The 21,963-nt window shown below is 45.4% G+C and overlaps 1 protein-coding gene across 1 annotated transcript in view; it reads right to left on the reverse strand.

The window, feature by feature from the left end:
- Positions 1 to 21,963, reverse strand: part of Maf (MAF bZIP transcription factor) — a 349,963-nt gene that overhangs the window by 10,176 nt on the left and 317,824 nt on the right. The window lies entirely within an intron of this gene.

The raw sequence follows: 21,963 nt of genomic DNA on the forward strand, positions 1-21,963 counted from the left end.
CCGGGACACTTGAGAACACTCACCCTCTCCACTAACATCATGGTCTCCCAGCAAGGGAACATGGAGACGACTTTTCAGTTAGTTAATAAGCTCCTGTGTCCTATGGTTCATTAACCTGTATGAGAATCCTGAGTGGTGAATCCTGAAACTCAAAGTTTATGGTCACTAAGATGCAGAAGAGTCCCGGTGACATGGAAGAGAGACTCTGGCATTAAAGAAGAAGAAGCTGAGGGTGGCTGTGTACATATTTCACTGTCCCTCTTCCCGGGATGACAGCTTCAAGCCAGCCATTAGACAAGGTTTCTGGGCCTCTGCCTCTAGGTGGGTCGAGTCAAATACCATTGTTTTTCAGTTACTCACAGCCTGGCTGCAGCCTTTCATGCCAGCTAAGATAACCCAAAGGAAGGGAAACTCCACACTTAAAACTACAACGAATAATATATGAGTCTGTGATTTTAAGCTACCGAATCTCGGGATTATTTGTTACACAGCAAGAGCTAGCTGACAGTTTTCATTTTGTGGAGTGATAAACATTTCCCCCTGGCTGTTCTCTTTTAGCTTGAACCCCAGCTGCCTTGCCCATCCCACGTTCTAGCATTTTCTCCCTTTCCTGTAGAGCACCATCTGGACAGTGTCCCTCACACATGCCAAACACACCTTCAGTTCAGGTACTTGCTATCTACGGCTCCCTCTGTGGAAATGCTTTCCCCACATAAAAGTTTGTTTCTCAGTGACTTCTGGTCTCTGCTCAAATGTCACCTGTTTCAGATAAGGTAGCATGTCTGTCCATGTCATTCACGGTATTGCCCCAGTGATCCTCCCTTACCTTTAATGCTCCTCCTTTTAAATACTAGATAGCACTGGACACATCGTGAGTTATCATTTTTCTACCCCCATAGTAGAAGCTTCATGAAAGTTGTATTTCATATTGTATATCTGCTCAGTCAGATAAGGGTCTCCTTTTGTTTGCTCAAGGGATGAAATTTAGGCTCAGAGAGCAGCTTCTCTATAGCCTATGTCTGGAAGGCAACCCTTTCTACCTTCAAGCCCATGTGCCTTCCACAACACACCCCTCTTCGGGAGCTTGCTGGTGACCAGCAGTGCATACACACTGAATTCATGCAAGGGGTGAGCTCCCAACAAAGGGAAAACCAGCTTTCTACCTAGGGCAGAGATGTGGCTGTCCTGCTGAGACCAGTGCCTGCTATAAGCTTTATAAAGGGCTTTCAAACCTTCAACTGACCCAGCAATACGGGCTTCTGGTCTACCCAAATAATCTCCTCCCCCTCACTCTTTTCCAGCTATAAATAAGTCCATACCCAGCCTGGGCTTAGCCGTGGGTGGACGTCATGTCCAGCATTCTAATGGAAGCCATATAGATTACATCCAACTTAAAAAGAATGAGTCGACTTCTCCGTGGTCATTTTCTGCCGAGTTCTTCTCTGTCCCTGTTTCTTTAAGTCCGAAGATGCCTGGCTCCACTTCCATGCCCGATTAAGACCTTGTGCCGCTTATCAATAGGAAAGGACTGAAGCAATGGTCCTGCGGCTTGCGGCTTTGCTCTTTTAGAATGAGGAGGTGGACAGTTTTGTTTTGCACCTCAATGAAGGAAGAGGCCTGATTGCTTTTATCAAGGTCAGTGCTCAGCCAGAAAGCCTCAAATTGCAAAGTTCTTGCCAGATCTCACCACTAATACTCATCACTTCCGTAAGTGCGTGTCGAAGAGACAGACAAAAACCGGAAACCTAGAAGAGCAATACCTACGTGCCCTGTACTGTGACTCTGTACCTCCTGACACAGCCCACTTAGTGCTGAAATCACTTCAGAATACTGAGTAAGGTCATTAAATATGATCCCTATGATCATTGAAGAAGTTGAACTGAATTGCTGAATCCGAGAACCGAAGCACCAACAGAGATAACTCTTTAGAGAAAGGAAGCCGAGTAATATTGCTAAATTTAAATACAGATTAGGTCGTCTTTCGGTATTACCTCTCGAGTCTTTGCTTTTGGCTCAAGCATTTGATTTGTGTACCCTTGCTCTAATTCCTTCCCCCACAAAAAACCATCTTATTTTTCAAATATTTCCCTGACTTTACTAGCTGCCTATTATCATCATAGACTCATGTTTCTACTATGGGACATTAGGTAGCTTCTAGTTTGTACTGTTAGAACCAGTGTCTCGTTAGCATCTCTAAATGTCTAGACTTTTCCTTTTAAGAATTTATTTCTCAATGAGGCAATGGTGACACATGCCTTCAATCCTAGCACTTGGGAGGCAGAGGCAGGCAGATCTCCGTGAGTTCGAAGCCAGCCTGGTCTACAGAGTGAGTTCCAGGACAGCTGAGGGTACACAGAGAAATTCTGTCTCAACAAGCAAAGGCCTGGCATTGGTTTGCAGAGGTCCCAGAAACTTTTACAGGACTGGTATGTTTCATGGATGTTGTGCTTCCCAGAGGCATGTGTGTGTCTTCTCACAGCCCTGTCAATGCTAAGTGTACTATTTATTGTTTCAAACTTATTCCAACATCATCTTGTCACAAGCAATGTCTACTTATGCATAATATTCCCTAGGAGCCAGCCTAAGCATCGCTCCTTCATTTTCCCACTGGGGAGAGTTCCCAATTTTAATTAGCATGGAAATCCAGAGTGTGAGCAGAGAGAGAGGGCTGGGTGGGAGAAGAGCAGTCTAGTCGAGGTGTCTAATCTTTACCACCGTGTTCAATCGAAGAGCATCCTGTTTCCTTTCCTTTCCAATCGTCGCTGCCACAGGGCACTGACCTCATCTGAATCTGGTACCCAGGCCAAAACAAATGCTCCAAATGTCTTTGGTTAGCTCTCATTGGCTCCTGTGCTACGAACACTAGCTGGGAGTTCCCAGAAGGCCACATCTTGGTAGCTGACACACTTTCTACATTTATTAAATGTTATGTATGCTACATCAATCGTAGAGGTGGTCTATTTTCTCACTGTTGAATTTCCCGGGCCATCTCCCACTGCATCTTTGAGCGAGGGAGCAAAGCTACTTTGAGTGGCTGAGATAGGAATATGCAAAGAGTGACTCCATCACTCATTTGAGCATTCTCTTGTCCCTCCTCCATCACCCCTCTCTTGCCTTGTTTTCTCTTTCTAGGCATCTATAAAACTTTTAAAAAGATTTCGTAAGACTTTACTCAAAGCCGGGCAGTGGTGGCTCACACCTTTAATCCCAGCACTTGGAATACAGAAGCAGACGGATCTCTGTGAGTTCGAGGCCAGCCTAGTCTACAAAGTAAGTTTCAGGACAGCCAGGACCGTCACACAGAGAAACCTTGTCCCGAAAAACAAAAACAAAAACAAAACAATCAAACAAAAAAAGACTGTACCCGAGGGGCTAGGGAAATAGTTCAGCAGGTCAGAGTGCCTGCTGCACAAGCATCAGGACCTGAGTTCAAATCTCAAGATGTAGGCAAAGCAACTACAAGTAGCTATGAATCCCAAGTGTTGCTGGCTGCCGAGGTAGAGGATTGTTAGGGCTTACTGTCTGCCAACGTAGGCCAGATTCAGCGGCATACTCTGTCTCAAGGAAGTGACGGAGCAGTGACCAATCAGGACACCCAACCTTTTCTCCTGGCCAACCTGTGCACTCTTGGCTGTACATGTGTGTGCATACAGCCAACACACACAGTTCACACACACAGGTTATAAAAAAGGATTTGTCTGTGTTCTCTCCTTTAAACCCTTTGAATGTGATTTATGCAGTTGTTTGATTTAAGAAGTCCTGCTGAAAGAGCATTGGTCTTAGAACTGATTGCTGAACCATTTGTCTCTTAAGCAACATGCGTTGCCTTGATGAGAGAGCTCAACTTTATGCTTAGCCTTTTAGCTTGGGGGGAAACTCAGCAAAAACACACACGACCACTCTTGTCTCGTGATGACCAGTGGAAACATTCTGATGTATTTTCTTCTGTTTTAAACTGCATTTTAAAATTTATTTGGTTCTTGCTTTTTCCATAATTTATGTATTTTCAAATAAATAAATTCATTTTATATCTTCCAATGCCTTTGTGATCATATATTCAGTAGATAGATAGATAGATAGATAGATAGATAGATAGATAGATAGATAGATAGATAGATAGATAGACAGACCTTACTTCATGGTTTTGCTGTTGTTATTGGTGGTCAGATTCTTTCCCATTGTGGTTTTGTTTTATAGAAGGATTGGGTAAGTACCAAGGAGGCTGCAAGTTTCAAATAATATAGAATATTTTCTGATTCTCAGTAGTATGAGAGACTTGTCTCGAAATGCCCACATCGCTGGTCTTTACCTCTACTATGTGTTAACAGAGAGCGGAGGAGAGGGGGAATCGCAGGTGTTTTTCCACTCAGGAAGACTAGCTCTTGATTGGTTTATTTTCCTCAGTTGAACAAGTTCCTGAGTGTGGAGTGCCCCTTCCACCTGGAACCCAGGCAGAGAAGCCCCGGAACTCTGTATCAGCAAAATAAAAATGGCTGAATGCAGAAAACAGAAAGGCGACAGCTGAAGTTTGGGTCAGCGGACCTGACGGCCTCTGCCTGGTGCTCGCTGTTCTGCTGTGTAAGAAGCCCTGGGGGAAGAAGTCTACAGACTTTCCTGGCGGCACCAGAACGTGGTTGGGAGTCTGCCTGGTGTGCTGAGACAGCCCCCCTGCCCCCACCCTGGCAGGCTTTAGATTCAGTTCTGAGGACTTCTCCCTGGGCTGGCCTAGATTCCGCGGCCTATACATTGAAGTGATTGGCCTTTTGCTACCTTTCATGGCGGCCTTCAGATTCTTTTCCTGAAGGGAGGCTAGGCAGAGCTGCCCCAGGTAAGCACCTAAACTATTCAGATGTCTCGCCCTGCTTGCTGTCAAGAAGTCTCTACCACAGAAGCATCAGTATAGGATAGCAGGGTTACATTCAGCAGCAGCCCAAGAACTATTGTTTAGAATAAAGTAGTCAGTAAAATTATAATAACCATTACGGAGAGTGCAGGAAATGGTGAGTCTGTACAATGCTCGGTGTGCACCCGAGTTGGAGCCCCAGCATGCATGTTTTTAAAAGCCAGGCATTTACTTGCAGTCTGGTGCTGGGGAAGTGAAAGCAGGTAGACAGAGTCCTGGTCTCCTGACCAGCCAGCTGAGCTGAGTTAAGTTGGTCAGCCCCTGGGCAATGAGAGATCTTATCTCAGAAAAGTAAGGTAGATTGTGATTGAGGAAGACACTGAGCATTGCCCTATGGCCTCCACATTTCTGCACACACATGTTAAAAAAAATGTACACACGAAACAAATGAAAATCCTGACCCAGAAACTCAGCTTCAGTGTGTAAAAACGCAAAACAGAGCATTTCTAGAAGCCTGGGCGGTTGATAAACATGAAAGTGGCTATGGTATGTGTGTGTGGTGTGTATGCGTGTGATCCAAATCACGTTAATATTCTAATAAATCAGACAAATTCTGTTACCTAAATTAAAAAACTGGGGCTGGCGAGATAGTGCAACAGGTGCCGGCACTGTCACCTCACCTGATGACGTCATCCCATCCCTTACCCAGGACCACAGGTGGAAGGAAGGAACTGCAAACTGTCTCGTGACCTCCACACATGAGCCAGGACGGGTACATACCACACACACACACACACATACACACAAATAAGTAAATGTTAGGAAAATGAACAATCCAATTGTATCTGGCCCCAAGTCTGCTGAGCACCAGCCACTGTGTTCTCATACTTAACTGTAAACAGCTGCTGCTGCAGGAGCCACAGCAGCCGCAGTAGCTGCATGAGTAACAGCATCCCCCAGGCGCAGATGGAAATGCATCTCTTGAAGTCATAACAATGATAGTGATAGTGAAAACATGGATTCCTCTGATGTTTGGGTTGGAAGACAAGGCTTTCAGGTACCAGATGATAATGCCGTGGCCAAAAGGCAACTGACTTAGAGATGCTTGGAAGCTGCTGGAAAAATGTAAGTTATCAAACAGGTTGTGGGGTGCGATCCTATTTCTGTTAGGTAAGTATCTACCTCTGCATCTATTTTTAAAGTGTTTTTAAATTACTTGTACTTGCCCGTGTGTCAGGCGGTGTGTGAGTCAGGTAGTGTGTGTGTGTGTGTGTGTGTGTGTGTGTGTGTGTGTGTGTGTGTAAAAGCCAGAGGCTGTCTTCCAGTGTCTTTCTCCATGATCTCACCTTATTTTCTAGGCCAGGGTCTTTTACTGTCTGGAGCTCTCGGGTTTAGCGAGGCGAGCTGGTCAGGGGGCCGCAGGGACCCAGCAGTCTCCACTCCCCATGCACTGCTGCTTGTTGCTCAGTGTGGTTGTGAACTTACTTGTACAGCAAGCCCTTCTCCCACCGAGTCTCCTTGCCAGCCCTAGCCACACATCTATCCATGAACATTACATGTTGAGGGAAAGACAGCGGGAAGCAATTGGCAATGGAAGAAGTTCCGTCTGCAGAGTCAAAATGTAGGTGACGTTTCTGACTCGTTCTTCTACCTCGTTCCCACAGTTTATGCAATCCGAGTATTCGCTCTGTTGCTGTTCACAAAGCAAGAGTTGTAGAAACGAAAGGAAACGTCAGCTGGTGAACAGCACGCCTGTGTCACCGAGCATTTCAGCCAGCCTTGGTGCTGACTGGGATGCCTCACTGGTTTCTAGAAAGATCCCTGAGCTTGGGCAGTGACAGAATGGGACCGTTTTTAAGGCTCATAGGAACTGAGTGGAAGTCTTAGGACTGAATTGGATGATGAAAATGTATCTGAAAAACAAAAAGTGGGGGGGGGTATTATCATTTCATCAAGAAAAATAACCAAGCAGTTGTGTATATTTCCATTCAGAGCTTTGCATACAAACACTGTTTCTGTGTGGCTTCAAAGGACACTCTCTAGAGTTTGATTTTCTATCAAGGTTATAGCGCATACTGTATTTGTTCAACTCCTTGTCTCTCTTTCTCGGTGCAGCCCTATTAACCTTGAACATTTACAGCCAACACTGGCAAAACCTGCCGTGTGTACATACGACCAGCCCCTTCCTACACTGCGTTCTAAGGTTGCCTGCTCAGTTTGTGCTAAGGGATAAGTCAAAGCCTTGGTATCGTTCTCCGTCTCATCTGTACACATGGGAAGTTTTTCAACTACATGGGAAAGTAAAATGGCTGTACTCATCAGCAAGCCTTGGATGAGGTCATTAGATATAGAAATTACTGGCAGGGCCTGGGGAGAAGGTTCAGCACTAAAGTGCCACCGTGCAAGCATGGGGACCGGAGTTCAGATCTTCAGCAATCACGTAAATGCCTGGTGTGGTGACAGATGTCTGTTGCCCCAGAACAGGAAGATCAGAGGCAAGAGGATCCTCCGGGCTCATTGAACAGCCAGTCTAAGATGAAATGATAAATTCCACCAAGAGACCCTCTTTCCAACAGTAAGGTAGACAACACTAGGAGGGGGAACCCTATATTAAATTCTGACCTTCACATATGAAAGTGCTTAATAGTGAACACACCTGCTTACAGACATGTTAACACACCAATTAATATCAGGGGGACTTCTGAACGGACAGAAGCATTCTTCTCAGAATCTGAAAACAGTATTATGTGGGTTTTAGAACATTTCAAGAGTTGTTTAAATTCTGTGGGAGGTGAATAGGACTGAAAGCACACAGTCTACAGTAAAACTTGGAATAACCATGATACATATCAAAAGAATTGACCCTCTAACCAGCATTCTCCGTGACAGCTCACACCCCATACCTCGGCTGCAAGATATAGAGAAAGCAAGCTGGGATCAAGCCAGAAACTTCTACATACACTGCTTGGAGAGAGAAAGCATCCGTCATTTTGCCCAGTTGTGAGCACTCTAAGCCATAAAACCAACTGACTAGGCAAGACAGGCTCACCTGTGCAATGGTGGCATAAGTGGCAAAGAGGTAACCAGCCACTCTTTAATTTCCCCCCAAGGGAAGGAAGCCATGCCTGCCACTGTAAGCCTGGTTAACAGCCATGCCTGTGGAATTCGTAAATCTAAGTAAGAAACCTACTGCTGCTTAACAAAATCTCTGATAATATCTACAAACAAAAGCTATTCCCAGCCTTAATCAGAGGAGTTTCTTTGTGCAGTGAATGGTAGTGCCCAAGATACTGGGAATAAATGGGACTTGAGGACTCATCCCCAAAGAAGACGGTTATACTATCCCTTCTCAGGCCCAGGAAACATTGCAGATAAATTCTAAGAGAGAAAGAACCTTTTTTTTTAGTTGTATATCTGCTAAGGCTGGCAGGACCCAAAACCATGGTCACACAGACAGCCCTAGATTCAGGGGCCACAAACAAAATAAATGAGCATGAGGAAGAGATCTCATAGAGAGTAGAATGAAGGTAGGGGGGTAGGGAAAGGCTGTGCATGGAGCACATGCGGGAAATTATCGAGGAAAAGAATTAAATAGTTAGAAAGGAAAGAAGGAAGGAAGAAAGGAAGGAAGGAAAGAAAGACAGACAACACCTGAGTTTGTGATTTTTATCCTTAACAGAGATCATGGCCATGGCAGAAGTCGAATCATTTTCCTTTTACATCCCTACTCCAGATCAGCATGGGCTATTCTGTCCCCTGGCAACAGGTTTTAGCGTGGCCACAAAATAAACAGTAACTCAGTTGTCAGAGGATAGTCTAGTGGGCGCCCACTGCTCCTCTGGAAGGTAGGCATTCTGCCGGGTGTCTCTTTGATGGCCTGTTAAAGAGCTGTCTGACCCTTCGTCTTCAGCAAGAGCTGTCTTTCTATTGTCTGTGGAATTTGCTCTGCGAGTTGAGGGAGCTGCCAGCCCTGGCAGAGAGCAGGGGAGCTTTAAAAGTGTCAGAATATTATGAACAGCCTGAAGACTGGGGCCCGTTGTTCTGCGCTGGGCAGTGAGGGAGGGCTAATGGTGCACGGCATGTAGGCTATGCAGGGCTACCTCCATCCGTCTGCGGAGAGGGGAGGGAGGACATGGCAGACATAAGCAGGCTCCAGATGTGGGGTTGTTGATCCTGCTATCCAGGGTGATGGTTGTCCACAGAGGGTCTAGGGGAAAATTTCTGGTGCCCCTTGCATCCTTTTTCTCCATTTCAGAATGAAAGATATTGGATTTAATCTTGACAGAATGGCCATAGAGTTCTAACCTTTGCCTTCTCCTAGAAAGACCTGAATTCTGTAGCCTAGAATTAACAGTAGTCTGTGTATTAATTTAACTTCACTTTTATAGGCCGTCTGCATGCAACATTAAGCATGCAGCCCTACCATCTAATTAAGAGGGAGCCTTATCAATTTGCAGGATAGTTATTTACAGAAAAAAGTTATTAAAGACACTATTCTGAGCCCTCCATTTTTAAGAGGTGAGCATCAATCACTCAGGGCACCTGTGAGTATCTAGCCCCTGGTCTTGTAAATACACAGCAGGCTTACATGTGAGGGAACCTCAAGGAAAGTCCTCATTTGGAGAACTAGCTTTAGTTTTTATTTAGGTGATTTTTCTGAAATTAAATTTCAAAGAGTTTTCCTGACGATTGCCTGAAGATTTCCTGAAGGAGATAGTTAAGACTAAGGGTGTGTTCTCTAGCATATTTGTTTGGCCTTGACTGCTGTCCTTGGCCCAGATAAGGTACCTCCTCTGGGTGGGAGGTAGAAGTAGCTCACAGGCCGTGTGACTCACAGGTGGAGAGTGTGGATCGTCCAGTGGAGGAGGCCTCAGCTGCAGGAAGTCAGCCTGCGCTCTGCCTCACCTGGAGAGGTGGTCTTGAGCCATGTGGGCATGATCACTGGTTTGAAAGAATGCTGCGATCCCAAGAAACCACATTACACAAGAGTATAGACTCAGCTCAGATCGGATTCTACAGCTAAGGAAGTGGGGTCGTACAATGATCCTTCTTCTGCCCAGTTAACCTGATGATACCCCTTCCACCGAGCTCTTTAAAGATTAAAAACTACTGGGTAGAAAAACGGCTTACGCTACAAAGAGCTTGATGTGCAAACATGTAGAGCCAAGTTTGATTCCCCGAAACCCACATCAAAGAAACAGGTATGGGAGTGTATGCCTGTAATCCCAGGATTGAGGACAGCAACCGCATCCATAATTCCTGGCCAATTCATCTGGCCAAAATGACAAGCTCTGGGCTCACTGAGATTTGCTGTCACAAAAAATGAAGAGAAGACTGCGAAAGACTTCCAACTTTGACTTCCAAACACATGCACACATATGTGCGTGTGCACTCACATATATACATGCACACATGCAAAATTTAAAAAAATCCAGAAAGCATGTGATTAAGCACATGAAAGCAGTTCTCATAAACTCACTGAGAAGACCATTTTAAGAACCTGGAGATTTCTTTCGGAAACAATTTTTCCAGCCCAGATTTCTAAGAGTGTATCTCATCTTTCATGAATAACCAACCCCACGTGTTATCCCTCAGGTACCATGTACTCTGTTTTCTTAAAGACTTTTTAATTTTTAATTTGTACCTATGCATGTGTGTCAGTATAGGTACATGCCATTTGTATGGATGTCATCCATGTTCAGGAGAGAGCGCTGGATCCCCTGGAGCTAGAATTACTGGTGGTTGTGAATTGGTGATTGTGAACCGAATGTATCCTCTAGAAAATGAGCAAGTGCTCCTAACCACTGAGCCATCTCTCCAGACCTCAAACTTTTTCTTTGGAGACAGCGTTTCTCACTGCCCTGACCTGGCTAAGTAAGCTGGGCTGGCTGTCTAACAAGCCCCAGAGATCCACCCAGCTCCATTTGCCCAGCCCCAGAATTCCAAGTGTGCACCTTCATGCCTGGCTCTTTTATGTATGAATTCTGAAGATCAAGTTCAGGTCCTCTTGTTTGCATGCTAAGCACTTTACTGGCTGAGTGCTCAAATATTGATTTAAAAAATTCACGGAAAAGCAAGATGAGGAATGCCATTTTTCTCCTCCAGTCACGTTAGTTTTGCCTCCAGTGAAAGGGGCTGAAGGGAATACCCAGGCGCGGTAGCAGACACAGCCAAGGTTTGGTGAACACCTGGGTGAAAAATCAAGAAGCCAAAATGTTCAAATCTGTGGCTTGTCCATGCTTTGCCAAAGAGCTCTTCTGGGGCAGGGCATCGCAATTTTGACATTGAAGTCCTGATGGGGCTATCAGATTAGCTGGACAAGGTAGAGGAAAGGGAAAGGCTACTGAGCTGGTATTCTGCTCTGGTTCCTTGGGTAAAACTGGATGTGAGCTCTCTGTAAATCATGTTTTTCAGTAAGCATCAGATATAAACCAGAAGGAAGGCCCACGAAGCATCAAGTTTTTAACAGTCAAGAAAGTGGGTGTGGAAATAAAAGTGACCCACATAATGGATCCAAGAGCTCTTCTCTCCTAACTGTGCCTCACTCCGAGGACCTGGGGTGACAATGGAACTCCCCATGGGAAGCACATTGACATTTTATAACTACATAATTGGAATTAGGCCTAATCACGTGAAATGGAAAAGGGTCACACATCAATTTTTGCATTCATTGGACTTGTTAAATGAAAGCATCACAGAGCAAAGGAGAGAGCCAAGTTGGTGAAACACTTGCCTTGCAGGCCCAAGGACATGAATAGGAACCTCAGAACCTATGTTCTAAAAAGAATGAGCATCATGGCATGTGCTTGTAATCCTAGCACTAGGGAAATGGAGACAGGGCCACTGGCCAGCCAGGCTAGCATTCTGAGAGAGGTCCAGGCAAGTAGAGACTCTGTCTCACAAGAAAACGTAGGTGAGGCCTGAGGGATGACACCTGAGGCTGTTCTCTGGCCCCCGAATGCACATACACACACTGACACACATGCACACCTTGCACACACCAACATCCATGCACACCTGTACATCCATGTTACAGACCTGCCCATCCTCTCTGTTCCTTCGCTCAGGAGCAAGATCCTTATCACCAAGGTCCCGGTAGCTGTGTATGACGGATCTTGGCCGAAGGCAGCACATTTTTTCACAATGGAAAGCCGCACACACAGTGCCGTCCCCTGGGACTCCCAATGGCGAGACTTGTTTGTAAGACACCAGGTATTGTTAGTTCAGACCACCCAACTAATTTCCTTTCTGCCTTCAGCCAGATTACAAAGACCCCAGAGATGCCTGGAAAAATAATTTATTAAAAAGGAACAGCTTGATAATACACATGATAATAAAATAAATGACCATGTTCAGTATCTTATAAAACAGTTGGCAATCACACAATGCGTGCTTGTTGTCAGTTTAGTAGTGTGTCTTATTACACCCTACAAATAGTTGTAGTGTATTATTCATGAACCAACATGCTTTAATTACTGTTAATGCATATTTCGTTTTCAAATGCAATGTGAGGTAGAGTTGTCTAGAAAACACAGCTTCCAAGTTTGCTAAAAGTTGGTCCTGAGGAAGAGGCCACAAACTGAAGCCCCTGGGCTCAAAAAGACATCCAGGAGAAAGAATCCCCATTTTCCTATCATGAAATAGGTCTGGTAGCTCCTAACTTTGGGTCACCCAACAAAGAACCAACTGCCAGATCCTTCAGCATGTCTTCCCTCTAATTCCACCAAACCCTGTATTTCTTCTAGTGTAAATGACTGGTTTATATGGTCTTGCTGTTTCATCTTTCCGTTGTCCCCCACATCCATGAATAAACAACCCCCCCAAGTTCTCCTTTGATGTTCACCCTTGAAACCCCTGAGTAGGGCTTGAGTGGTGTTGCCTGGGCCAGTCTCTGAGGCAGAACTAGAGGCCCAAATCCCTTTTCGTACCATCTGAGTAGGTCTTCTCTCTTCTCTTCTCATTCCCTCCTCTCACATTTTCCAGACCCCTACAGCACCTCAGAAGATCCTCTGCCCCCTTCCCCGCCATGATATTCAAAGACCGGAACTTTTGACCTTCTTGCCTCTGCCTCCCAAGCGCTAAAATTATTGGCATAAGCCAACACACCGAGCTGTATTTTCTTTCCTTCTTTTGTGTGTGGACATCCATGCATTTGGTTGCCCCTGTCGCCACGGGCTGATGTCGGGTGCCTTCCTCAGTTGCTCTTCCCCTTATATTTTGAGGCCGGTTATCTCACCAAACCTGGAGCTCTCCAATTCACCCATCCTGGATGGCCAGTGAACCTTTGGAGTCGTCCTGATTCCTGCCTCTCCAGCGCTGACATTCCAGGTTCACACTGTCACATCAAGCTTTTCCAGCGTGGGTTCTGGGGATCGAACTCAGGTTCTCACGCTTGCCTGACAAGCGCTTTACCGACTGAGCCACCACCTCTGCCCCACATCGCTCCTTCTTATTACGAGCTTGAAAAAAAAAATCAACTCCATCCCCATAGCCATTGACTCTCAGCTCTCCAGGGACAGCCTTGCGAGCTTTACAGTCATCCAGAGCTGGAGAGGATATTTCTAATTAAATTCTTTAGTGCTCTACTTGACCCCATTTCAACTGGGCCATAAGTCTTGAGAAAGAAAAAAAGCCCACCTCAAATCCAAAATTTTAAATAATGCTTCTGAGTTGCTTTAGAGCATCAGCCGCTCAAGTTTCCCCAGTGGTGGAACAGCCTTTGATCACTAGGGCCGACCTTGGGAGATGGTCAGGGGAAAGACACTGGCCATTCCAATTAAAATATTTTCATGAATCTCTGAATAACAAAGGGAACTTGCTTATAATTACAGATGAAATAATAATTAAAAAGAGCCATCATGATCCTGTGTGTAGTGTTACAGCTCACTGTTGGTGTCTGCGTACCAAGACAAATACCTCCCCAGGACGGGGAACCACAGAAACAATTAAAGAATAAATCCTGGGCTCCCATTAACACCCTGGCTCTATTAGCTGACTCGGTCTACGGTCACATTAAAGCCCCATGGAGTTTGCTGGTGGTTGGGGAGGAAACAGTTTGGGCCCAACATAAATGAACATGCAATCCCAGTCGGTAAATCTCTTCTGTAATTGGCTAATAAGCATACTGCTTGGCAAATCGCTGCTGGAAATGGCTGGTTGAATATTTTCCCCATTTTTCTTTCTTCTCAAAGGTCTTCTAGCTTGGGGGCTGTTTTCTTGAGCACTTCTCGTGGACTTTCGAACTCTAGGGACCTGAAAACCTCAAGTCCCTATGCCCTGACTCAGAGCCCACTTGTGATAAAGACACCTTTACAGCTTTCAGAGGTATTCCAACATCCCTTGGCCTCAGCGCTACCAACTTCCTGGCTAGGTCATTCCTTCTCTGTTTGACCAAGCCATCCTTTGTTCTACAGACTGCTCTTGTGTCCTTTACTTGGACCTACCAGTTGCCAGTAGCAACACCCTCCCCTGTAGTGATAAACTATTTGCAGATATCGCCAAATGTCCCCTGAATGGAACAGAGCTTTCAGTCAAGAGTTGATGGTCCAACCCAAAGCACCATGAGCCACGGTTCTGAGTGTCCCATCGTGATGAGCCATGAGAGGCTATCCACTCTAACTTTCTCCACTGACCTGATTTCTGTTGACTTTTGGCCTTTAGGGAGTTTCCTTCCAATTGTGGATATACTTGGCTTGGTTCATGGTTCTGGGTGCCTCAGGCTTTGACCTGACTCACCATAATCACTCGACCAATGATTTCGATGAGGATCTTCCCTGGGCCCCTTTATTCTTAGAGCCTCCTGGGAAAAGCAGCATATAAAAAAGGCCGTAGAAGAAGCTTTACAGCATCAAGAAGCTCCCAAAAGACAGCATCTAGGGCTTCTCATTTGTAGTCTCCACGTCTGCAGTACAGACAACAGTACTGTCCTGCAACCCCGATTTTTCACAGATTGGAATGTTGCTCACCGTTGTCGAGCCCTGCTCTCTGGACCTGCCATGCCCTTTGCCATTTCATGAACTGTCGCCTTCGTTCCCACAAGGTCAGACCCTCAGGAAAGGAGAAACTTTGTGTTGCTGAAATTCCGTGGGGTTTAGCATAAATCTTCATAGAGCAATTCACAAATTGACTAGGCTGCCTGGATAGGAAGCCCAGGGATTTTCCGATCTCTGCTCTCCCGTCACACTGGGGTTTTATGTGCTGGCTGCTAGCATCTGAACTCAGGTCCTCCTGTGTCTACAGTTATCCTTTATCCAGTGAGACATCGCCCAAGCCTCCAAAACCATCATCTTAAATAGATCATCTGTGGTAGCACGAGGCTCTTCTGTTTACTTGATGAAGATCATCATTGGAGTGGGCAGCTCAGGGGCAGTAGGGCATGGAGGGGCATGGCATGATCAAGGTTATCCTGCCAGCTGTGAGTGAGGAGCAATTATATAAGAACGCAGGCTTGGAGACACTGAATTGGCATTCAAGCCCAGAAACAGATACAGCAATGCTCTCGATGGAATGAAAACATGTATATTAAGGCACACGGCCATTCCGTTTTGTTGAAATGGTGTATCTTCCCTCAGGTGCTCTGTTTTGTCTCCTGACCTTCTTCCCCTTTATCTGTGTGTCTGGTACCACACTGATGATAAACTTCTTGATCTGCACATCTGGTACCCACACTAATAAACATCTTCTTACAGGAAAGGGTTTGAGTCCAAGAATTAACGTCCGATCTTTACCCAAGAAAAATGTCCCTAAATAAGGTTACCCTAATTAAAAATTCCTTGTGTCCATCCACCTGCCCATCCATGCATTAATCCTACCATCTAGGTCTCCATCTATCTATCTGTTCATCAACCATTCATTCATTATCAATCTGCCCACCCCCCCTCTGTTAGCCATCCATCCATCCATCCATCCATCCATCTGCCCATTCGCTCATCCATCTTTCCATTCATCCACAGATCTAACAAGCCGCCCACTTTCTGATACAGCAGTTTTCCGTTTGTCTTTCAATGATTTTAACTGTTCTTTCAGACTCTCAGAGAAGCCTTGTTCTAATGGAACTCACATCCTGTAGTCAGGTGACAAAGAAAGCAGAACAATTGAGAAACAAGACGGTATGTGCCGGGAAGAGACGCTATAAAGAAAATACAGCTGGGTGCTCTGGTGTGGAAGGCCAGTGGCAGGAGGGGCTCTTAGAGCAAGTTCTCAGGGAAGGCATCCTTAAAACGAGAGTATTTCAACTGTGCTGAGGACTAAGAAGAAGGAAGGTGAAGGAGGGGAGAGCCCACCCAAGTGGCCAGAGGAGAAAAAAAAAATCCATGGGGTTCAAGATTCAGAAAATTGGTCCAAAGGAGAACAGTTTCAGAAGGCAACAGCTTCGGAAGTGAGTGACCTATCCAGTGGTGAAGGAAACAAAGTAAGTTTGGTGTCTTGTTCTTCTAGGCATCAACCCTTCTCTATGGAGACTCCCCACCCAGCTTTTTTGTTACTATCCCGTTGCATCAGCCTTTCTCTATGGAGACCTCCCTCCCAGCTCCTTTAGTTACTATCCTAACAGCTCTTCAGGTGCATCAGGGCAATCAGTCATTTCCCTCAATTGGAGGCTCCCACAGTTGCATGCAGCCCTCTTCAGTACAGTTTCCTCCTTGCTGAGTCCTGAAATTGAACCCTTGGACATCGGGCATAGGGGAGGAGGGAAGAGAGTTTTGTCCAAACAGTCCAAACACTCCTTGTGAGTGCTTCCAAGACACCTCTCTCATTAGAGGTAACATGGAGCAGGTTGGGGACATCTGCAGACTACCCTCCAGCCCTCACAGCTACAGCTGAACAAAACCTTTCAGGGAGGCTTTGTTGGGAAAAAATAAGAAGAAGAAATTAATCATACGTGCCTTCACTAACTCCATTTGAGTTTATGTCAAAACAATTTCATTAAAAGATGGAAGATGGAGATACTGTCCCAGAACACTCAAATCAATGTGAATTGCTGAATTATTATTCTTTGCAAAAACAAAAAACAAAAAAAAAACCACTGCCCATAACATTCTAGAATGAGCCCAAACTCCATTCATTTTGTTTCCTCCTAAATATGCTTAGAATGTCTACACAGGGCAGATTTCCCCAGTATGTTTGACTTTGCTTCCCATTTTGGATATATGGATATATAATTCCCATTGAAGTTCTAGCCAGCCTCTACCCTGCTTACTTTACAATTTCAGGTATGTTTGGCATGGCAATAGATCATTTTTACTAATCTGGATGTCTCCTGATAAACAGCAATTTTTAAAAAGATTATTTTATCTTAAATGATGTGTATGTGTTTGCATCTGTGTATGGATGTGTGCTTGTGAATTCAGGAGGCACATGGGAGGTCAGAAGCATTGGATCCCCCAGGAGCTGCAGCTGCAGGTAGCTGGGGGCTGCCTGATGCAGGGCCTGGGAACTTGGGTCTTCTGCAAGAGCAATGTTCCTGGTACCCGATGCATGCTGAGCCCACACTTTGCCACTGACTGCATCTCCAGCCCTGAGATTTCTTCTTTCTTTTAAGTTACCTACAAAGAGTTAAGAAGGCCGCTTTGAATTAAATATGCTACCTGATCACAAATGTTGCTTCTCAGAATTCAAAGCAATTTTCTCTTCCGTACGGTCTTGCTAATATGATCCGGCATCTGAAATAATAACTATATTTCCAACAGCCTGAGTGCTCCCACTTCTTTTAGCCCTCTAATTTCTTACATGATTCCCCTGGTTTTACAAGTATTTTTAATAGACCAATGTTCCAGATTTTTCTATGCAGTCAAATCCTTTCCTAATCAGAAGTCTTGTTTTTCCATAGGAATTTAATTCCCTCTGCAGAACTGTAACAGGGCTAGGCTGTTCTGGTTTACATTCTCTGACATGTTTTCCCTCCCCTGAAGATTAACTTAACCATCGCGTGTCTCCGTCTCAATCCTTTTCATCTCATTTTCACTTTAGCAGAGCGTTCTGATTCTGCCCAGCCGCCTGTGCTGTACACTGCTGAAGACGGGGCCGTTCAGCTCTGGGGATGTGCGTGCGTGGATCCTGTCTACTGCTGCGTCTCAAAGTGTGGGGACACCGACAGAGACTCAAGTCAGCACCCGAGCCCAAGACTCTCAACAAAAACAAAATCACACAGTCGGGTGAGCAAATGGAACGTGCCTACTAAGATGTATCATTCGTGTGGGTGCTTCAATACAAATTTGTCTCCCCAAATCAATTCTATCCGTCATTTATCATTGAGGGACTTAGGGTACCAATTTGGTTTAAAAATGTCTTTTAAAGTCCACACTATCCAGAAGTTTTTAACTCGTTTCTTTAAAGGACTGGCTCTTTTCTTTTCCTAGGACTTTAAAAACATTAAAAGCTTTGGTTTAAATCTACTTCTACAGAGGGACTTGCTGCTCTTCCGTTGATCTGGTCTTCTTGATTCTTCTCTATTTTCTGCCTCCCTTCTCCCACCTTAACACACCTCCTCCTCTTCCTCCCTTCCCGGTTTTCCTTCTCTCTTCTGTCCTAAGAAGTATCTGCCGCATGCTCTACCTTCCTCCCACACTTATAACCCAATGTGATTCTGTTCCTTGCTATACCCTGTACTGTGCCTGACCCAAAATGGGTACTTAATAAGAGTTTGGTAAGTGATTTCCTAAAAATACAGGCCCTGGAGGTGACAGGTTTTCTGCAGCTCTCTGGCCTGTCCTTCTATGTGAAGGGCTTTAGCCCAGCATCTGCACCATCTCAGCATCCTGGTTCCAGTTGGCCATAAATCATCATCACTGTGGACCTGCCAATTTTAAAACCATCACTCTCAGCTCTTTGGCCAGAGGTGGCTGCAAATTCTCCTCCCCTAGGGAGCATGGTGACAACCTAGGCCTCCTGAGTCCTCCTTCTTCATGCTGTGGCTCCTGTGCCAGATACTTTGAGCAAATATTTCTCAGGGCTGTATTTTCTTTGCCTTGGCCATACAAAGGAAAGGCGGCTTTCAGTCACATTCTACAAGCTGGTGTCCACACCTCCGACTAAAGCAATCCACAGAGAGCTGCTATCATTTTGAGCCGTTCAACAAGGCTACTGCTTCCTGTTCCTCCAGGGGACACAGAGAAACGCTTCTTAGCCTGGTTAGAATGAGGAAACTGGACCAAACCCTAAAGAGTCTCTTGCTCTTACACGGTGCTTTTGCTTCCAGTACATCAGGGACCGCATCTCTTTCTGGTGCTTCGGGGAGGCTGTTCTTCTGAGTGACAGGGAAGGAGCATGACAACACGTAATTCAATGATGAAGAGCCCAGCTCTGAGGCTCCTGAACATTTCCAGTCTATTTATAGCGAATCTGGGATCCCTTCCAAGCCAGCCCGCCGAGGGCTTCAACCAAATAATAAGCTTGTTTGAAAAAAAAATCTGTGACGTGGTGATTCCACAAACGCAGGTCATCAGCCCACCTCTTACTTACTGGCTTGGTTAGATGTGCAAGGGTCGACCAGTAATCCCTGTTGCCTGCCGTGGAGGGGGTTCCCCAAGACTGGGGGTTTTCAGGACTGGAACGGAGACAATCTCAACTAAACTGCTCCATGGGTGACCCTGGCTGTATTTCATTCCAATAACGTTAAGATTCTAATTGCAAAACCCATCACTGCTGCTCTCATTGTCGAGATCAGAACTGGGATGAGTCCCAACAGTCCTCCAGCTGCAAGCCTCGGTCTCAATGAGGCTAACTACGCAGGTCTGCTGGGGCAGATTTACACACAATTGATTTTAATAGAGTAGACCAGGGCCTGCGGAGATGGCTCAGTGGGCAGGAACGATTATGGCGCAAGCATGGAGGATCTGAATACGAATCCCCAGCCCCGACGTGATAACATAGGCACGGGTACATGTGTGTTAAAACTCCAGCACTGTGTAGGGAGGTGACAGAAGGATCACGGGAGCCTTGCTGACATCCAGTGTAGCTCTAGGTTCAGTGAGAGACTCTGTCTCAAAGGAGGAAAATGGAAAACAATAAATCAGGGCACCCAATGTACTCCTCGGGCCTTTGCGTGTACACGTACACCGGTGTGCACACACAAGCCTCCCCCTTCGCTGTATCCACACTGATAATAAACTGTGTTTTCTATTCTTTATTATGCCTCGGTTCAGACATAGTCTTCATCATGGATATTTGTTATTCTTCCTATGAGGAAAACCTTGATGTTTAAATCTAAGAGACCCCCTTTCTCCCTTTTGCTCCTGTTTCTCTATTGTTCTCCCCTCCCACCCTGGTTCTCTCTCTCCTTCCCTGTATGTATTGCACATGGATCCCTTCAAATGAAACATTCTCCAGATGTCTAACTTTAGACAACCTTGAAGATAAGTCCCTCCAGTTTACAGAAGAACCAAGAATCCGTTGATAAAATGAGCATCCTTTGAGACGCACTGGTCCATTACATCCCAGCCTGCATACATCTAACGATACTGGAGCGAGGCATTCCCATAAACTAAGTACGCTTCTGCAAAACAGAATCATTCTGTAATGGACCAAACAGTGACCATTTTTAGCTTTGTGTCCCATATAGTAGTCAATGTTACAACCACTTAGTCCTGCCTTCCTGGCAGGAAACACAGACTTAGGCCCTTGCAAAAGAGTATACAAAATTGGGTACTAATAAAACTTTATCAATAGTCACAATTTGGAATTTCCCATGACCCCGACTCTAAGGTGAGAAGCTTGTTTTCATTCTTGCCTCTAAGAGTTACTTGTTGGAAGTTACTTGAACCTTCTCAGCCTCAGTTTACTCCTCTGTGCGAAGGTATAAAAATAAAACCCACAAGGGTAGGGCATCTATGGGGACTCTGGTTTTCCCATTGGTTTTGTTATTCTATAACAGAAAGTCTATTTTTAAAAATTTAAAAATATTATTTTTATGTGTATGACATATGTGGGGACATGAAGGCCAGAGGGTAACATTGTGGAGTTGGTTTCCCCTTTCGTCTTACCATGGATTGCCAGACTTGTGTGGCAAGGGCTTTGCCCACTGAGCCTTATCAGTGGCCCCAGAGAGTCTACTTAACATCCCTGTTCAGCACACTAATGAGTCCTGCTCTGTAAGTTTTGATGAGGGTCTAACTAGGACATTGGAAAGGGTCATATTCAGTGGTGATTTCCCATTTCCCACGGAAGCCCACGGGAGACCTCTTCTTGGTCCAGCTTTTACTGGTCTTCAAACACTGTGTGATTGTGCAAGCCAGGATCCTGAAACCATGGCGACCCCTAGGACTTGATCCTGAGTCTGTGTTGGCAGCTAGAGCTTACCCAGCACCAGAAAGTTTCAGCTCCTCCCCTCCCCCACCCCACCCTCTATGATGGCCTGGAACTGGCAGAGCGCCCAGGCTTCTGTCTGGCTTAAGGCATTATTTTCTTTTCTTCTGCAATTTTTCCAAAAATAAGAGCGATGTTCACTTTAGTATCTCTAGCCTCCCTTGCCATGTCTGCCTCCAGTGTCCCTAACTCCTCTATGTGATTTTTTTTTTACCCAACACTTTCTGGAAGTTCCTATGTCCCACCCCTCACTGGCATTCTTGATTCTAGACAGTTGTGTGTACGTGCATGAGAGAGAGAGAGAGAGAGAGAGAGAGAGAGAGAGAGAGAGAGAGACAGACAGACAGAGAGCGAGACCTAGATGAAGAGAGATAGACACAGACAGACAGACAGACAGACAGACAGACAGACAGAAATGAAGAGTGGACATATATGTCCCTGATAACATTTTCTTCTTCCTTATTTGATTTGACTACACTTTCTTGGCTCTGTACTTCTTTGCCCTTGACTTTGAAACAGGAATATCTGCTGTTCCTGGTGGGTCACTTTTAGCTTGACCATGTCTAGCTCACTGCTTTAAGCAAAGCCTGGACTCTGGGCAAACACAACCCTCTCCTCTAAGGTTTGTTCTTTATTTTATATCAGCATGTCTTAGCCTTCCCAAGAATCCTACAGGTTCCTTTTCCTTCCTTACTCTCTTGTCTTATTACTCAAGGGATGGCTCAACATGGTCCAAACGTATGGCTCTCAGTGTCCCCGAGTAGACAGACCCTTGAGTCAACCTCCTGATACTGTGAGGGCGTCTGTGAAATGCTTCAGAC

This window comes from Myodes glareolus, chromosome 22, assembly GCF_982192425.1.
Source record: "Myodes glareolus chromosome 22, mMyoGla1.1, whole genome shotgun sequence".
Taxonomy (NCBI): domain Eukaryota; kingdom Metazoa; phylum Chordata; class Mammalia; order Rodentia; family Cricetidae; genus Myodes; species Myodes glareolus.